General features: G+C 48.5%; 3 long non-coding RNA genes across 3 annotated transcripts in view; 1 reads left to right on the top strand and 2 right to left on the bottom strand.

The window, feature by feature from the left end:
- LOC127667225 (uncharacterized) overlaps positions 1-19312 on the bottom strand; it is a 400922-nt gene that overhangs the window by 97490 nt on the left and 284120 nt on the right. The window lies entirely within an intron of this gene.
- On the bottom strand, positions 5343-18515 carry LOC127667209 (uncharacterized). Its single transcript, XR_007973850.1, has 3 exons — positions 18391-18515; positions 5648-5779; positions 5343-5516 (listed from the first exon to the last, which is right to left on the bottom strand). It is a non-coding gene; the product is annotated as an uncharacterized LOC127667209 (long non-coding RNA).
- Positions 8584-12937, top strand: LOC127667220 (uncharacterized). The gene is made up of 3 exons (XR_007973858.1): positions 8584-8703; positions 9675-9829; positions 12843-12937. It is a non-coding gene; the product is annotated as an uncharacterized LOC127667220 (long non-coding RNA).

Here is a 19312-nt window from a genome sequence, read left to right as displayed (position 1 = left end):
CCAGATGATTTCACAGTCTGTAAAATCATCGCACTGCATGAATGCCTGTCCTCCTACTTGCAGTAACCCCTCTTGCAGTACCTTTTTAAAAATTTTATTTATGGGCCGGAGAGATGACTCAGCGGTTAAAAGCACTGACTGCTCTTCTGGAGGTCATGAGTTCAAATCCCAGCAACCATATGGTGGCTCACAACCATCCGTAATAAGAAACAAATAAAAAAACCTATGGTGCCCAGAGCAAGCTGGGGCTGGAGCGCGCGCGCGCGCGCGCGTGTGTGCGTGTGCGTGTGCATGTGCTTGTGTGTGTGTGTGTGTGTGTGTGTGTGTGTGTGTGTGTGTGTGTTCAATCGTGTAATCCTCCTGCCTCCTCCACCACCTAGATACTGGGTCAAGAGGAATACAGGCCATGTTACAGTGCCCTTCAGGTAGTTGAGAGCCACCTGGTGTGGGCGGGAGGAGTCAAACTTGAACATCTGGAAGAACAGCAATGCTCTTAAACTCGGAGCCACCTCCCCAGCCCCTCAGGCCTTGTCTCTGATGATGAATGACGCCAACCAGGCATCTGGTGCTCGGGAGATAGAAGCTGTCCTGAGGCACAGGGCTCACAGGAGCAGGAAGCTCTCGGGTGGAGACAATGATGACCTCAGACATCTCCTCTGCTGAGTCAGCACAGGCCCCCTAGAACGGTCTGTCACTCAAAGTCCCTGGCACACCTCAAGCTGCCTCACCCACCACAGAGGCAAGCCAAGCAAAACGCTGGCAACTTAAAGAGCAGACAACAGGGACAGGAGAAACAAAAACAAACAAGCAAACAAAAAACCCCCAAACCACCATAGGAAGCTAAGGATGAGGATTGTAAGTTCAAGGTCTGACTAGGCTACTGAAGGACTTCAGGGCTAGCCTGGGCAACTTAGCGAGACCCTGTCTGGAAATGTAATTTCACGGTGGCTCACTCACCTGGCATGTACAGGTTCTGAGCTCAAGCTTCAGCGACAATAAAAATATTGACTCCAAGAGGGGTAGCCTGCACTCCTCTACATCCAGAATCTGGGAGGTAGAGGAGGCAGGAAAAACGTAAGTTTGAAGCCAGCCTGGACTACAGACTGAAACCTCTCTCAAATAAAATCAAACACCAAAAAAGAAAAATCAACTCCAAATACTGTGTGTGTGTGTGTGTGTGTGTGTGTGTGTGTGTTGTTATGAGTTCCAGACCAGCCTGGGCTATACTGAATTCAAGGCCAACCTAAGCTAAAATGAGATCTTGTCTCAAAACAACAACACGTGGGATTGGGGGTGCAGGTAAAATGCTCACCTAGCACGCATGAAGCCCTGGGTTCGATTCCCGGAATCTTATAAACTGGGCCCATGGCCCATGTCAGTAATCCCAGCACTAGGTGGGGGAAGCCAGGAAGATGAGAAATTCAAGGTCATCCTCTGCTACAAAATGATTTTGAGGTCAAGCCTTGGCTATATGAGACCCCGTGTAAAAACAAACAAAAGCAGTCAAGGGCAGCAGGACTCCTGTGGCTGGGCTTGCAAGTCGCTTCAGTGTCAATAGAGACCCGCTTTAATGTTTCATGAGACCTGAATCAGAGCCTCTAAAGGTACGCAAGCCTCTGGTACTCCAAAATCTACGTATTCCGGAGTCCAGTGGGACGGACCTGTAATCTCACCTACACAGGAAGCTGAGGCAGGAGGTTCATGAGTTCAGAGCTAGCCTGGGTGACATAAAGACATTGTCTCACATAGTAGCTCTGTGTGGTGACTCACATATAATCCCAGAATTTGGAAGGCAGAGGCAGGAGGATAACTACCAGTCAGGACCACCTAGAGAGGCACACCTAGATCCTGTCTCAATAGCAAACAAACAAACAAGCAAATATCATTTAAAAGGAGATAATTGGGATGCTGGAAAGGTAGCTCAGTGGTTAAGGTCACTTAACCTAGCTAGCACCACCTTGGGCAGCTCACAGAAAATGTATCTCCAGCTCCAGGGGATCAAATACCCTCTTCTAGTCTCCTCAGGCACCAGCACATACATGTCATACGTTGAGACACTCACGGACACACATATGTAGACAGGCATTAAAATAACAAAATAAGCTCTGTGGACATGGCCCAGTGGTTAAACACACACAGTTGAGTTCGGTTCCCAGCACTTAAGTCTGGCAGCTCAACGCAGCCCTATTCCCCCAACCCCAGGCATCTAGTTCCCACGCCTGGTCCACAGCCACTCAAGCACGCCTCAATACATTCACACAGACACACATAAGCCAAGTAAAATATTTAATAATACTAATCGTAATGGTTGGGTATGGTGGTACGTGCCTGTGATCCCAGAACTCAGGGAGAAAAAAAATCTCTGTGAGTTTAAACCAACCAGCTCTATATAATAAGTTAAGGCTACCCAGGACTACACAGTGAGATGCTCTCAAAAAATTAATACTACTACTACTAATATAATTTAAAATAATATAATTATTTTTCTTTCTTAAAAAAAGAGAGAGTTGGTGCTATAGTTCCATTGTCAAATGCTTCTTGCCTAATACAAATGAGGACCTGGGACCATCCCCAGTTTCACAAGAAAAAAAAAGAAAGAAAAGAAAGGAAAGATAAACAATGAGATCTTAAGGCTGTGAACGGAAACTCCTGGACAGAAGCCGCAGACGCAGACTGACTGGTAGAGCTTCTGTCCTGTGGGGGAGCCTGGAATGCTGCAGGCCCAGGGCTCACGGCACTATCCCGGGGGAGTTCCAGCCTCAGAAAGGCCATTCCTTATCCCCCTGCGTCAGAACTAACACAGGGCTAATCCTGGGACTAAGAGAGAAAGCTTCTAGAATCCATTGACTTAGTGACCACTGGCTTCCACCAACCCACAAGCTAAGATGTCATGGGACAGCATCCTGGGCGAGGATGGGACCCCACCCCCCACCCCCGTTATGCCTGTTCTTGGATGTATTTTAAACTTGCCCTGATTTCTGATTTTCTTTGTTCTGTAAAACTATAAAACTTCATTAAACTGCTTTTGTGTTAAAGTTTGTATTTGGGATAACCTAAATCTAGGGTCACTCAAAGGGGGCTCCAGAATAAACTGTCTTATTTCCTTTAAGATGAGAGCTATGGTGGTTTTATGTTTGTTTGTTTGTTTGTTTGTTTGTTTTTTCAAGATGGGGTTTCTCTGTGTAGCCCTGGCTGTCCTGGAACTCACTCTGTAGACCAGACTGGCCTCGAACTCAGCAATCCACCTGCCTCTCTCTGCCTCCCAAGTGCTGGGATTAAAGGCGTGCGCCACTACAGCCCTGCGGAGCTGTGGTATTTTATTGGCAATCTTTAACCTTACCCATAAAGCTCTGGAGACCCGGGGCTGCCTCCCTCACCAGCTTGGTCTCTAATTCCCAATTCCTTCCCTAAGACCGCTTCATCCTGAATCAGTTGCAACTACCTCCTCCAAAAGGAGCTCCCTCACTCTCTTCTCTCTCCTCCTTTTCCCCTCCCCATTTTCTGCTTTTATGTTTCTTTCCTTCTTTTCCTGATATTCATTCATTCATTCATTCATTCATTCTTTTTTGTGACATTGTGGAATCAACCAAAAGCCTTGGCCTCGCTCCCGCCCTGTGACCAGGCCTATGTGTGCTGACCTGCTTCCCGACCCAAGAGTCGGTCAGGGATCCAAACATTTGGGATGCAAGGAGGCCCTGGGTGAGTGTGGGAGGAAGGTCTGGATGTTCAAGAGTTAGAGCCAGGGGGAAGGGGTTCCCTGGACTCGTAGTCTCTTCTCTTCAGGACTAGGAAACATAGGTCAGTGGAGGCAGTGCTGTGCTCATCCCCAGCAACCACTGTCAAATCCGACACAGGAGGCCCGCTCCTAATTCCCATTGGATGTTCCTACAAGCTCCTGGACACAGCTCCTCTTGGTGACTTCGTCTCTCAGAAAGTTTCTTTATTGCCCCCCCCCTTTTTTCCCAAGATTTTGTGTGTGTGTGTGTATGTGTGTGTGTGTGTGTGTGTGTGCTCTCATCCATGCTCTCTCAAGCAAGCACGCACACACATGTTAGAGGGTGCTATCCAAGGCCAGGTGAGGGTGTTTGACGCCCTCAGTCTGGAACTACAGCCAGCTGTGAACCAGGCAAAGTGGGTCCTGGGGACTGAACTTGCATTTTCCACAAGAACATCAAGTTTTCTTAGCCATTAAGCCCACATTCCATTCCACCCTCCTAGAAGGGTTTCTTCTTTCAGTAATCTACCCTGGGTATCCCATCCTGTGCAATGTCTTCACCCTGAACTAAGTCTTCATGTACTGGAGAGAATGGGAACAGAAATTCTCAAATGCTGGAGTATCTGGATCATCACAGAGACTGACTGGGAACAGGTCACCAAAACCTTCTTCTCCAGATTCCAAGTCTCAAACCCTCGGGGAGGGGGCTGGAAAGATTGCTCAGCAGTTAAGAGCACTGGCTGCTCCTCCAGAGGTCCTGAGTACAGTTCCCAGCAACACATGGTGGCTCACAACCATCTGGAATGAGGTCTGATGCCATCTTCTGGTGTGTCTGAAGACAGTGACTGTACTCACATAAAAGAAAAATAAATCTTTAAAAATAAATAAATAAATAAATAAATCCCTGTGGAGACACACACATACACACACACACACCTCTGAGGAAGGGTTTACAAATATGTATTTTGAGGCCCTGAATGGTGAAACACACCAGCACATCCCAGCACTCCAGACGCTAACGCTGCCTCATCAACCTAGTTTGAGAGTTTGAGGCCAGCCAGGGATGTATAGCAAGGAGTCAGGGAGAGAGACAGGGAGGGAAAGAGGAAGACATGGGACATGTGGGGAGAGGAATAAGGGAGGGAGGGAGGGAGAGAAGAGGGAGGGAGAGAGCGAGACAGAGAAGAAAGGAGAGGCTGGAGGAATTGCAGGAATGGCCCAGTTGTTATTAGCACTGGCTGCTTTTTCAGAAGAAAATCCAGGTTGAATTCCCAGCACCCACACGGCAGCTCACAACTGTCTCCAACTCCAGTCCCAGGGGATCTAGCTCTCTCTTCTGGCCTTCATGGTCACTGCATGCATGTAGCACACAGACATACATGCAGACAAAACACCTACCTATACACATAAAACTGAACACATAAAATATTTAAGGTACATAAAAATAAATGTATATTTTGTCTAAAGTGCTTCAAGAAGACCCATGAAACTATTAACTCTAGTTGTCTCTGCAGGAGAAAAGTGTGGATGGGGAGTCAGAAACGGAAGGACCATTTACACTTAAAATTCTGAACCATGTGAACGTATCACCTTTTAATACAGAGCATAAATTTTTTAGTGGAAAGAAACAACCTGACAAGAGATCAATGAGGAAATATGGGTTCTGGTCAACACTGTAGACCAGCTGGATTTAACCAATATACATAACATACATATATGATATATATGATGCTACCCCAGAACAGCAGAATATGCATTCTTCCCAAGGGCATCCAGAACATTCTCCACAATAGACCCCACACTGAAATCAAAGAAAGTGTCTGTTTCAATAGCAGTGTAGAAAAACCAAAGACCCACCGCAGAAGGAAAACAAACCCACCAACTGGGGGAAGTAAAAAACAGAGTTTTAAAGGAATGTGTTGACAGGCTTACGGGTGTGGTGCCTCTTCCCCTGTCGCTGGATCCATCCGAAGTCGGTACAAGGAACTGAACTGGGGTCCTCTGCGTATATCAGTATGTCCTCTTGCCCACTGGGCCACCTCTGTAGACCCTCACCAACAGGCTCTTAACCAAGGGGCCAAAGGAGAAATCACAAGGGAGATTTAAAAATATTCTGTGACCAGTAAAAACAAAACAAACAAATGCATAGCTGTGAATACCTACATTATTAAATAAACAGGCTGCAGAGACAGCGCAGCAGTCACGAGTACTGACTGCTCTTCCAGAGGACCTTGATTCAATTCCAAACACCACAGACAGCCAACAACCTTCTACAATTACAGTTCCAGAGAGACTCTGATGCCCTCTTCCGGCCTCCACAGGTACCAAGCATTCACATGGCACACAAACAAACAGGCAAAACACCCATACACATAAATTATAATTTCTCTCTCTCTCTCTCTCTCTCTCTCTCTCTCTCTCTCTCTCTCTCTCACACACACACACACACACACACATTCACACACAAGTGCACTTGGGTTGAGGGGTGAGGGGTTGGGGGGTCGAGGGTTACAACATTGTCACCTGCCCAGTATGTGGTAAGTGTGTGATCACCTACGTTCTCCCCTTCAGCCTTCCAGACAGCATCCTTTTACTTTTCCTGAGGGGAAGAGAGCATGGAAGGCTATTTGTAGCCAAGACGGAGACACATTACACAGCTTGCAGCAAGCACTGGAACAGAGTGGAGGCCTTGACATCAGGCAGAGACAGCCACATGAGGGTCACAGGGAGTCATTGCAGCTCCTTGAGCAAAATGAGTGCTGTCCCGGGATGTTTTCCTGCAGAGGGAGGACTGGCTGGACCCATGCCCTCAGCCCAGTCAGCAAGATGAGCAACAAATAGTCAGGTCAAAGGATATTAGCTGAAGCCCGTGCTCCCCGTGCCCCCACCGCCCCTCCTCCAGGCCTCTCTTCTGAACAACTCACACCCTGAGGCAGTAGGTCCCTGCCATATTCGATACTCTACTCTGGCTGAGTAAAAAGTAGGACTGCTTTCTTGCCATGGGTGACTGGCAATGCAGGCCTTGCTTGGCATGCAGGGGAGCAAGCCCTCTGGTCCCTGTGAGCGCCCTCTGCTGGACACTTCAGGCCTGGCCAAGTCTGCAGGCTCTGGGCACTGGGCCCAATGGGTTTTCATTTTTCATTAGAGCAGTAGGATGTCTTTCAAGAGTCTCCATGATATTAATTACATCCTGCTGTGTATCAGCCTATAGCTTCACAAAGGACAGGGCTCGTGTTCCCAAAGGCCCCTGAGACCTGAGCTACCCCCGCTCCCAAGGATTGATTTCTTAAGGATTCTGGGCTCCCTCGGTCTTCTGATGTTCTTTGAAAGCCTTCTGTCCCCAGACCCTGCCTCCTAAGTCAGCAGGGCCCTGGAGCTACTGGGACTCCATGCTGGGAATCGTCCACAGAATGGAGAATTCTAGAAATCGGACCTAGAAGTTGGATCAAGTCCGATGGTCAGGACGGAGGAACACTACTTTCCAATTTCAGAAAAGAGAAGCAGTTAATCTCCCGTTGCTGATCAGTCACAGGAGAGCCTCAGCCTCCCACGTAAACAACACCTCGAGATGGGGGAGTTTTCCAGACTTTTTTAACAGCAAATCCCTGGAACTTTGGCACTGGGGTAGCACTGCTGGATGGCAGATTCCTGAGGTCCCAGCTGCAAGCCTTGGCTACGTCCCCTCCACCTGTGTATGGAAATAGATGTGTAGCCATTCAAACACAGAGAAATACTAAGGCTGGGGGCATAGCTCAGTGGTGGGGGGGAGGGCTTAAGAAAGAATCATCACTTTTAATTTTACTATTGTGTGTGTGTATACGTGTGTCTATGTCTGTGTGTCTATGTCTGTATGTGTGTGTGTGTCAGTGTGTGTGTGTGTGTGCACATATGACAAACTAAGAGCGCTTTTTTGTTATGTTTATAAAGAGCTAGCCAAGCATGGTGGCTCACACCAACATTCTAGTGGCAGAAACAGGAAGATCTCTCAGGCTGGAGAGATGGCTCAGCGGGTAGGAGCACTGACTGCTCTTCCAGAAGTCCTGAGTTCAAATCTCAGCAATCACATGGTGGCTCACAACCATCTATAATGAGATCTTTTGGTGTCTGAAAACACCTATGGTGTACTCATATAAAATAAAATAATAAATAAATCTTAAAAAAAAAAAACAAAAAACTAGGAAGATCTCTGAGTTCAAGGACAGCCTGGTCTACAGAGCAGGTTCTAGGCCAGCAAGGGCTACATAGTGAGACCATGTCAAAGGGGGTGGTGGGGAAGACAGCTAGTTCTGGCTTCTTGTCACTCGAAATCTCTCCCTCCCATTAGTGTTTCTTTCTTGATTCTGTTTGTCTGTGGAGCCATCCGTCACACTGTGACAGTCTTGCTACATGCCTGGAACTCTCTCCATAAGCCAGACTAGCCTGATATGTGTAGCAACCCTCCTTTCCGTGCCTCCTGAGTTGCTGGGAGGTCATGTAGGGCAAACCTCTTTTCTTTAAAAAAAGTACCCCGCCTTGAACATTTTGTCGAGGCAATACAAAGCAATTAGGGAAATGTCTCAGCTAGAACTCAAAGGAATTTCTGAGGCCCTCGAGCGTGCTGGCTAGAACGCAGCTCTCCTCAAACTAGTGGCAGGGCTTTGGGGCTAACTCACACAGCCCCCAGAGAGCAGCAGTCTGTGATTAAAGACCCCAAGGCAAGGTCACTCTGAGTCTTCTTCCTCCACAGCACAGTAGATTTCCAGTGATCCTTTCTTCCTCTTTTCTGTTTCCTCTTCCTCTTCTCTCACCAAAAATAAAATCCCCATCTAAGTAACCCGCCTGCCTTGTCCTCATAAAGATAAGAGCAGCCTCACTCCTGATAACCCAGTTGTGAGCTGCCCTTTGCAGAGCCTGCCCAGGGCCAGGTGTCCTCGTCTCTTACTGCACTTCCAGCGACCGAGCAGGCAGGTGATTCCATGTACTCAGTGCACTACACACAAGTCTTAGAGGTGGGTCTCCACGTGCCCATTTTACAGATGATCTAGCAAAGGTTCAGGAGGTTGCTCATGGCTTCCTGCACAGAGGGATTGCTTTCTGCTTAAATTTTCCAGCCAGTTCCACTTAAAGAGCAGGCTGTTCCTTTTCTTTGTGTGAATGTGTGTGTGTGTGTGTTAGCTGATTTTGTATTGCTATAATAAAACACCATGACCAAGACAACTTAGAAAAGAACGTGTTTAATTAGGTTTATAGTTCCAAAGGGTTAAAGTCCATGCTGCCAGTGCAAAGGCTGAGGTGGCAGCAGAACGAGCAGGAGAGAGTCACATCGCAAACAGTGAGCAGTAAGCAGGGAGCTCAGCCCCTAGTGGCTTGGAGCTTCTGGCTTGCTTTGTGTTTTGGGGGGGGGGGGAGGGAAAAGGTAGGGGGAGGGAAGTGTTTGCTTGCTTGCTTTTGAGATCAGGCTTTCCTGTGTAGCCCTGACTGTCCTGAAAGATTCTGTAGACCAGGCTGGCCTCAAACTCAAAAAAACTGCCTGCCTCTGCCTCCCAAGTGCTGGGATTAAAGGTGTGTGCCACCACTGCCCGGCTGGCATGAGTCTTTTGGCACCTCAAAACTCACCACAGTGCCACCAACTAAAGACCAAGTATTCAAAGGCCTTTGGGGGCCTTTCTCACTGAAATTGTGTGTGTGTGTGTGTGTGTGTGTCTGTCTGTCTGTCATTTGTACACACATGCAGTGGCTTGCTTAGACCTGTGCATATGTACAGAGACCAGAGTAGACCTTCAGGTGCCCTTCACTATTATTGCTTGCCTTATTCCCTTGAGACAGGTTCCCTCGATAAACTCGGAGCTAGGCTGGCAGTAAGCAAGCCCAGAAAGCCCCCGGTGCCCCACCCCACCCCCAGCTTTGAGGCAGCCACACGCAGCTTTTTTAAAAATGTATGTCTTGCTTGCAAGTATTTAAGGGCACCGCATGTGCATAGTGCCACAGGACACCGGAAGAGGCTGTCTGTCAGAAACCAGCCTTAGAGGTGGCTACGGACCATCATGTGTGTGCTGCAAACCAAGCCTGGACTGGTGACCTGGACTGCTGGAAGAAAGCTAAGCAAACCCGGAAGAGCAAGCCGGAAGAGCGGAGGTCTTCGTAGCTGGCTTTGGCTTCTCTATGAATTCTTCTTTCTTTCACCCTTTCAATCCCCTAACACTAGAGAAGAGAAAAAAGACAGAGAAGAAAGGAAAGAAATCCCTAAATGAAGTCAGGGGCCACAGAGGGGGTGTCTTAGACAGGGTCTTTTTTTTTTTGGATTTTGATTTTTTTCGAGACAGGGTTTCTCTGTGTAGCCCTGGATGTCCTGGAACTCACGCTGTAGACTAGGTTGGCCTCAAACTCAGAAAACTGCCAAGAAGCAAGTTGGGGAGGAAAGGGTTTATTCAGCTTGCACTTCTGCATTGCTGTTCATCACAAAAGGAATTTAAGACTGGAACTCAAGCCGGGTTGGAAGCAGGAGCTGATGCAGAAGCCATGGGGGAATGTTATTTGGGAGGGGGGGTGGATTTGGTTTTTTTGAGACAGGGTTTCTCTGTATAGCCCTGGCTGTCCTGGAACTCACTCTATAGACCAGGCTGGCCTCGACTCAGAAATCCGCCTGCCTCTGCCTCCCCAGAGTGCTGGGATTACAGGTGTGTACCACCACCACCCAACTTGGGGAAATGTTATTTACTGGCTTGCTCAGCCTGCTCTCTTATAAAACCCAAGAGCACCAGCCCAAAGGTGGTACCACCCACAAGGGGCCCTCCCCACTTGATCACTAATTGAGAAAATGCCCCACAGCTGGATCTCATGGAGGCACTTCCCCAACTGAAGCTCCTTTCTCTGTGATGACTCCAGCCTGTGTCAAGTTGACACACAAAACCAGCCAGTACAATTGACCTCTTGTCAACTTGACACACAAACACATCACTATTAAGCCTCAATCCTTACTTTCTTACTCATCCCCAAGATCTAAATTACTTTAAAAGTCCCACAGTCTTTATATATTAAAAGTTCAATCACTTTAAAATGTTCAATATCTTTAAAATTCAAAACTTTTAAAAATTCAAAGTCTCTTAACTGTGGGCTCCACTAAAATACGTTTTTTCCTTCAAGAGGGAAACATATCAGGGCACAGTCACAACCAAAAGCAAAACTCAAACTCTAATGATTCAATGTCTGGGATCCAACTCACAATCTTCCGGGCTCCTCCAAGGGCTTGGGTCACTTCTCTAGCTCTGCCCTTTGTAGCACACAGCTTGTCTTCTAGGCTCCAGCTGCCTGTACTCCACTGCTGCTGCTGTTCTTGGTGGTCATCGCAAGGTACTGGCATCTCCAAAACACTGCTATCTTCTACTGTAATTCCTCTCATTACAGTAGCCTCTCATAGGCTCTCTTCATGGTGACAACAAGCCTCTGCTCCTATGCATGACCCCTTCAAGTCCTGGGCCATCAATTGCAACTGAGGCTGCACCTTCACCAATGGCCTTCCGTGGCCTCTCACTGTGCCAAGAGCCTCAGCTGCTCTTCATGACCCCTTCATGCCTTCAAAACCAGTACCACCTGGGTGACTCTTACACAGTACCAAGTCCAGCCACAGCACAAAATACAACTGTGACTATCTCTGGAACACAGCCTCTGTGCTCTCAGAAAACACTTCCCAAAAGATTTCACCTCAATGATGCTGGTCTCTTCTTAATCACTGCTAATTTCTTAGCTCCAGCTAACCAGTATCAATAGTCCCAGTAACACAAAGGTTTGATTTAGTGATTCTGGTATCTTGTTAATCACAGCTGATTCTTCAGTCCCAGCTAACCAAAACCACAGACTCTTCACAATCAAAACATGGCCCTGATAAGAGTCTTTAATCTTCCCTCTGAAATTTCACAAGTCAGGCCTCCATCTTCTACAATGTTCTCAACATTATCAGCCAAGCTCCTACAGAACATTCCATAGAGCTCTTAACACCAAATGGATCATTTATCCCAAAGTTCCAAAGTCCTTCCACAGCAGTCCTCCCCAAAACATGGTCATGTCACAGGAATACCCCACTCCTGGTACCAATTTGTCTTAGTCAGGGTTTCTATACCTGCACAAATATCATGACCAAGAAGCAAGTTGGGGAGGAAAGGGTTTATTCAGCTTACACTTCTGCATTGCTGTTCATCACAAAAGGAAGTCAGGACTGGAACTCAAGCAGGGCTGGAAGCAGGAGCTGATTCAGAAGCCATGGAGGGATGTTCCTTACTGGCTTGCTTCCTCTGGCTTGCTCAGTCTGCTCTCTTATAGAACATAAGACTATCAGCCCAGAGATGGTACCACCCACAAGGGGCCCTCCCCCCTTGATCACTAATTGAGAAAATGCCCCACAGCTGGATCTCATGGAGGCACTTCCCCAACTGAAGCTCCTTTCTCTGTGATAACTCCAGCCTGTGTCAAGTTGACACACAAAACCAGCCAGTACAGGGGGTGACATTATCATTAGACTACTTCCTGCTGATTAGGGGTGTTGAGCTCCGAGGGGCAAGTTTGAGCTTTAGCATCAAGATATCTAATTTCAGTCGGGCGGTGGTGGCGCACGCCTGTAATCCCAGCACTCTGGGAGGCAGAGGCAGGCGGATTTCTGAGTTCGAGGCCAACCTGGTCTACAGAGTGAGTTCCAGGACAGCCAGGGCTATACAGAGAAACCCTGTCTCGGAAAAAAAACCAAATTCAAAAAATTGGGGAAAAAAAGTTATCTAATTTCTTCTTCTTGTGGTTTCTTCTTTGTACACAGATGCTTAACAAACCATGACCAACAACTACCAACAACCAACCAACACACACACACAAACACACACTCACACCAATGGCCAACAAACTCACCTATCCTTGGGGCCCTAGCATTTACACACCCTCTGAAAAGTCCCCAGAATCCCAAACTTCACACAATGGTAGAAACTATCGGCAGCTGGCAAAATCACACTCCTGCTCCAGCACAGGGCAAATCACAATCAGCTGCCGTGGACAGTCTGAAGCAGCCCCATATCCCACACCTGGGATTAAAATGAAAATATTCTTATAATATTTGTCTTTTTAAAGAAACCAAAATTCCAAAATTCTTACTCTACTCCTCCTCCAGGGCCTCTGGTTCAGTTCCTGTCTCTGGGTTCCTACTCTGACTTCCTTGGATGATGGACTACAGGTCATAAGCTGAAATAAACCATTTCCTCCCCAAGATGCTTTTGTTCATAGTGTTTTAATACAGCAATCGGAACCCTCAGTAAGATCTTCATTCAGTCCCCACAAAGTGCTCTATGAAGTGGGTGCTGCTCCCCCATTTGGCAGATGAGAATACTGAGGCTCAGGAGACTTAGGACCTTACCCCAGCACCCAGCTTCTGAGTATTAGGGAGATGAGACCCAGATCTAGTTGACTCCTGGGTCTAGACCGTTGACTGCCTTCCTACCTTCACAGTTGGGTTGACTGTTCCTAGATTTCTGTTTTGGGAAGCAGGACAGGTTCTGGTTGGCTTGGCCTGGCTCTCCAGGCACCAGGGTTCTGCCTGAGGCTGTCTTTGCTTCCCTGCAGAGCTGTCTGGGTTTCAGGGTGGAAGCCAGTTGACAGCTCTCTTGAGTGTCTGCTGGAACCCTGGGAACATATGTGGCACGTCTATTTGGAGGCACGGAGGAGACTAGCGCCCTGACTATTTCAAAACAGTTTCTTTCTCTTCAGCGAGATGTGTGTGCAGCACTCATCTTCCAAAGAGGAAGAGGAGACAGAGAATGAAACCAGTACTAGGGACCCACCTGTAAGAGTATGTGGACCTTAGAAACAGAAAACCAGGGAGGGCTCTGGTGATTGCAGGCAACAGAAAACCCAGGCTAAACTAGTTAAAGTGAAAACACATACTGATTGACAGAGCAGAAAACCCAGGATCAGGTCGGTCTTCAGGGGTAGCTTGATCAAGAGGTCAAGGAAGCCCCAAGTCCCACCTTCTCAGTTCTGCCTTCTCTTTCAAAGCAAGATGGCTGCTATGTTAAGTACTATTTCATCAAGTGACCCCAACACCTGAGACAGCATCTCCAAGGAGGAATGACTTGTTTGGGCTCATAGATTCTGAGGGTTCTGTCTATGCATGCTTGGGGAAAGCACCAACCCCCACACTCAACCCCACCCCACCCCCACCCGCACCGCCAAGGGAATGCCTCACTTCCTTGGAGTAGAGGAGGGTCCTCCTCCTTTTCAGGTTTCCAGAACCTCCTAAAATAGTGCCGTAAGCTAGGAACCAAGTATTCAACATACGAGCCTAGAGGAATATTTCACAATTAAGCTTCATCTCCTCTTAGGAAAAAGGAGCATGTGTTTCCAATAAGTGAGTTTCACTGGCTCTAAGTGGCTCACTATGAACCAGGAAAATGTGATGTCAGCCAAATGTGTTAGCACATGCAATGATCCCAGCACTTGGGAGGTGGAGGGTCAGGTGTTCAGTCATCTGTGTGGTTTGAGGCCAGGCTACAGGAGACCTGATCTCAAAAGGGGGTGGGAAAGGGAAGGGGAGGGGAGGGGGGAAGAGGAAAAGGGAAGGGGAAGGGAGGGAGAGGGGGAGGGGAGGGGAAGAGGAAAAGGGAAGGGGGAAGGGAAGAAAAGGGGGAGGGGAGGGGGAGAAGAAAAGGGAAGGGGGAAGGGAAGGAAAGGGGGAGGGGAGAGGGAAAGGAAAAGGGAAGGGGGAAGGGAAGGGAAGGGAGAAGGGAGGGGAGAGGGGAAGGGGAGAGGAGGGGAGGGGAGGGGAAGGGAGGGGAGGGGAGAAGAGTCAAAAAGAAAAGAAAACATGGCTCCTTTGATCTGCCATACCTGGGTACCTTTAGTGTCAGCAGCACGGGTCTCACGGGCTTGGCTGGAATGAAGGGAAGTGTTCTCAGTAGTGGGACACCTTACAAGAATCAGGCTTGAGCGGAACAGTGGTGGAGCACCAGCACTTGGGAGGCAGAGCAGGTGGGTTTCTGAGTTCAAGGCCAGCCTGGTCTACAGAGTGAGTTTCAGGACAGCCAGGGCGACACAGAGACACCCTGTCAGAAGGAGAAGGAGGAGGAAGAAGAGGAGGAGGAAGAAGAGGAAGAAGGCGGCAGGCCTGTAACTCAGAACTCTAGGCTACTTGAGAGGCTGAGGCAGGAGGATCACAAGTTAAAGGCCTGCCTGAACAGAATGAGTTCAAGGCTAGTCTGGTAAACTTATCAAAACCCTATCTCAAGATAAAAAGTGAAAAGAGTGGGGGGGGGGGTGTTGTAGGGCGGTGGGTGAACGCTTGCCTCCGAGAGTGAGGCCTTAGGTTTTCTCTCACCCGCTTTCCTACACCAGACTTACCCAAAGCAGCATGGGGTGTGAGAGACAGAAGCTGAGAATGGGGGAACAGGAGAGACGAAGAAGGCTGGAGGGAGGCACCCAACAGGCAAGGACTCCATGTCAGAGTAAAAGCCATGTGACCAGGGACTGCAGAGAGAGCGCTGGCTGCTCTTCCAGAGAGTCCCGGTTCAACTCCCAGCACCCACATGGCAGCTCACAACTGCCTGTTAGCTCCAGTTCCACAGGATCTGACACTCTCACCCAGATATACCAGCAGTCAAAATACCAACGCACATCAAATAAAAATGGATAAATCTTTAAAAAACAACAACAAAAAAAAAGCAAACTGACAAATAGATTCTAGAAAGGGTATGCTGAAAAAGATCACTTGTTAATCTATTTGGAAGTCAATGCAGTTTACCGGAGGGGGTAGGGGTGAGGAGAAAAGGCAGGTTTTCACTGTAAGTATTGAGGGCTAGTCTGAAGAAATATTATTTCATCCGCCGTATAGTAGAGATGCTAGATATTTGCACTGAAAACTAGAAATCAAAATGTACTAGGCGGGGGACAAGTCGGAAAGCCACTGGGTGGGAAAGCTTGCCTGGATTGGTTTGGAACGCTGGTGTTCCAGAGAACGCAAGCTTAATTAACGAGCTCGGACTGGCAGATGGAGGCGCCGGTGGGGACCCGGAGGGGGCTTCGGAGCATTTCCAAGGTCTCAGAGTTTGACAGCGTGCCTCTCAGTTACGGAGAATTTTCCTTCCTGTGTTGCGGTTCCGCTTTCTCTTGGTAGGGATGAACCCAGAGCGTTCCTCATGTCTTCTCTTCACAGACGCACAAAGAAGACTCTTTGCAACCACACTGTGACTGTCACGGTGACTCACAAATACCATCCATGGAAGGGAGAGGAGAGTGGGAGGCTGTCCCACAGTTCCTGAGCCAAAAGCGATTCTGAGGTGGCAGGAGAGGGGCAAGGGGTCCTGGAGAGCTTCGTGGATCGTGAATTGGGTGGATGGAAAGGGCTAGGTCTTCAGGGGGCTGGCCCTTGTGTCCCTGAGGAAGTTGACAGAGCTATGATGCTCTCCTGATGTAAAAGATGTCCACCTGGGCAGTGAGGGTGCACAGCTTTAATCCCAGCACTTGGGAGGTAGAGGCAGACAGATCTCTGTGAGTTCAAGGCCAGCCTGATCTTCAAAGAGAGTTCCAGCACTACACAGAGAAACTGTGTCTTGAACACCCCCACACCCCCACACACTGCCAAAAACGACCTCCAAACGACCCAAAAACAAAAACAAAAAAATAACCCAATCAATGGGGGGGGGGGGGGTTGTGCTAAGGGTGTTAGTTCAATGGTAGGCCGCTTGCTTATCATATTCAAGGCCCTGGCTAGCCAGACATTGGTGGTGCACACCTGTAATCCCAGGACTTGGGAGGTAGAGGCAGGCAGATTTCTGAGTTCAAGGCCAGCCTGTTCTACAGAGTGAGTTCCAGGACAGCCAGGACCACACAGAGAAACCCTGTCTCGGAAAAAAAACCAAAAACCAAAACACAAACAACAACAAACAACAAAAATCAAGGCCCTGCCTAGATGAGCAGTGTTTTAAAAAAAGAAAAAGAGGAGCTGGAGAGATGGCTCAGTGGTTAAGAACACTGACTGCTCTTCAGGAAGAGCAAGGCCAATCCCCAGCACCTGCAGGGCAGCTCGCAGCAGTGTGTGACTCCAAGATCTGACACCCCCAGACACACGAGCAGGAAATCTAGAAAGAGATTATTTACACTTGCATTTAGCCAAAACACCACTGGTGTGAGAGGATGTGTGTGTGTGTATGTATGTGTATGTATGTGTGTGTGTGTGTGTGTGTGTGTGCCAGCTGCACGTACCCCTTTGGAGACTATAGATTGTCTTGGGGTGTCTTCTCCTATCTTTCCACCTTTTTTTTAAAAATAGTCTCTTGCTAGATAGAGCTGGAGCTGAGAGTTTTAAGTAGCTCTTGACATCTATCTTTAACCCCACCCCCCACCCCGACCCCCAGCACCCCGAGCGCTGGGCCTGCAGCACCTTGTCCGGCCTCTTTAACATGGGTGCCTTCCGGGGGCCTGAGGCCGAGCTTCAGGCTTACATTGTGTTCACTGAGCCCCAAGAGAATGCTTTCAAAAGCATGCATGCAAAAGCATGAGTCTAAGGGGTTGGTAGGACATTTGCCTAGCACGTACAGTCAAAAACAGGCTGGGGTGGCACACATCTGTCATTCCAGCACTTGGGAGATGGCAGCAGAAAGATCGGAAGTTCATGGTCAGCCTGGACTGCTTGAAACCATCAAAAATAAGAGAGCCGGGTAGCCTGAGTTTGGAGTCCATACTTAAAATAGTTGCAGCCTGTTCAAGGGAGGAAGGAGATGTGGGCTGGCCCTGACTGACAAGCAGAGTGGGTCTTACTCAGGCCTACAGCTTCAAGGGGGGAAACGACAATTAGTCCTGGATGCTAAAGAGCATGGAGATGGGGGAGAGGAAGTGACAGGCTTTCAGGGGGTTCCGGGTGGTCACTGGGACTTGGATGAAGCCCAGTGTGAGGGAGGCTTGGCACAGAAGCTGGCAGAGGCTGGCAAGCTGTTTTACACAAGCAGTGATTCATCGGGAGAGCACACAGGTGACGTGGGCCAGTGGCCATGAACCACACAGTTCAAGTCTCACGAGTGCTTAGCCACTGCTAAGGCAGGCCACTGGAGAAGGCCTGTTCTCCTCTGGTAGCAAGATCTGTGCAGAGCCTAAGTCTTAACTGTGGCAGCTCTTGAGGGACCCTGCTCTTAACAGACCTTCAGAAAAAGAAACAGAATTCAAGGGGCTCTGTGGTTTCCACCACGTAGGTGGATCTGGGGTGTAAATCCTGGCTGACTGGAAAAGGAGAGCTGAGCCTCCTTCTGCATGTTGTTCACTCTGTGTGAGCAGACAGTAGGCATCGGTCAGCCTAAGAGAAGGTGCCAGTCTCCAGGGCTTGCACCCCACGGAAGCTGACTTACCAGGCTGGCTTGGCGGGGTTCAGCAGGTGAAGGTGTTTGCTGCCATCACTTAGATGCCTGGAGTCCACATGGTGGAAAGAGAATCAACCCCAGAAGGTTTTCCTCACACCCTTTGTGTGCCCTGGTCTTTATGCGCGCGCGCGCACACACACACACACACACACACACACACACACACACATTTTTTTAAAACCCCATTTGTCAGGCAGGCTTTGTGGTGCACACCTATAATCCCAGCACTCCTGAGGCAGTAGTTTAAGGTGAGTTTGACAGGCACAGGATGAATGAATGAATGAATGAATGAATACCTAAGTAAATCCCAAGGCTCACCTTCCTTCATGCCTTCTGGATATCAAGGAGGTTACAAGGTCAATCTCTTCCTGGAAGCAACGCCTGTCTGGGGTTGCTGGAGGGCGAACCCAGAGTTTTGCCTGCGGTTCCCCAGTGCACCCCTGTTACAGGAAGCCAAGGGAAGTGAGGGGCTGGCTACAGAAGGAACAACCACCACCCCGGCGACTTCCCTCCTTAGGGGGAAGTGGCCGGGGACTCCCTTGCCGCCTTCCCCTTGCCTCTCCCCTCTGCTGTGGGAGCATTTCCCAGGTATGGTGGGTCCTAGGGCCCAGATGGGAGGTGGGAGGGAGGGAGGGACGCCCACAGCTATGGCTTCTCTTGACCCTGTGCTCACTCACACAGTTATTTATTTAATTTAACTTTATTGGGGAGAGGGGTTGAGCTAGGTTTTTTTTTTATAATGTAACAGTCCTGGCTGCCCTGGACTTGATTTGTAGATCAGGCTGGCCTCAATCTCATAGAGATCTGTCAGCCTCTGCATCCCAGAGTTTTGGGACTGATCTAAATGACCTGGAGTGAGACATTTTCCATTTTATTCTCTGGAATAACCTCTCATATTCATATATATATATATGAATATATATATATATGAATATATATATATATATATTTTAACTTGCATCTAATAAAAATAGTTTTTGAAATATTTAAGTAGTCTGCTTCTGCTTTTTCTTCTGGGCTTTTGAGAGAGATTCCATTGTAGTTCAGGGTAGCCCCAAATTCATCTGTAATTGGAGCTGGCCAATAAGTCCTGGTCCTCTGGCCTCAACCCACCAAGCCCTGAGGTTACAGGCCTGCCTTACCACACCCCGTGACCTCCCTGCCTCCTTCTCTTATTCTTCCACTTCCTCCTCTTTCTTCCTCCTCCTCTTCCTCCTCCCTCTTCAAGTTTTGAGTTAGG

The sequence above is a fragment of the Apodemus sylvaticus genome, chromosome 1, assembly GCF_947179515.1.
Source record: "Apodemus sylvaticus chromosome 1, mApoSyl1.1, whole genome shotgun sequence".
In the NCBI taxonomy this organism is placed as follows: Eukaryota; Metazoa; Chordata; class Mammalia; order Rodentia; family Muridae; genus Apodemus; species Apodemus sylvaticus.
The sequence above is the reverse complement of the archived record's forward strand: the minus strand, read 5'-3'. Positions and strand labels throughout refer to the sequence as shown.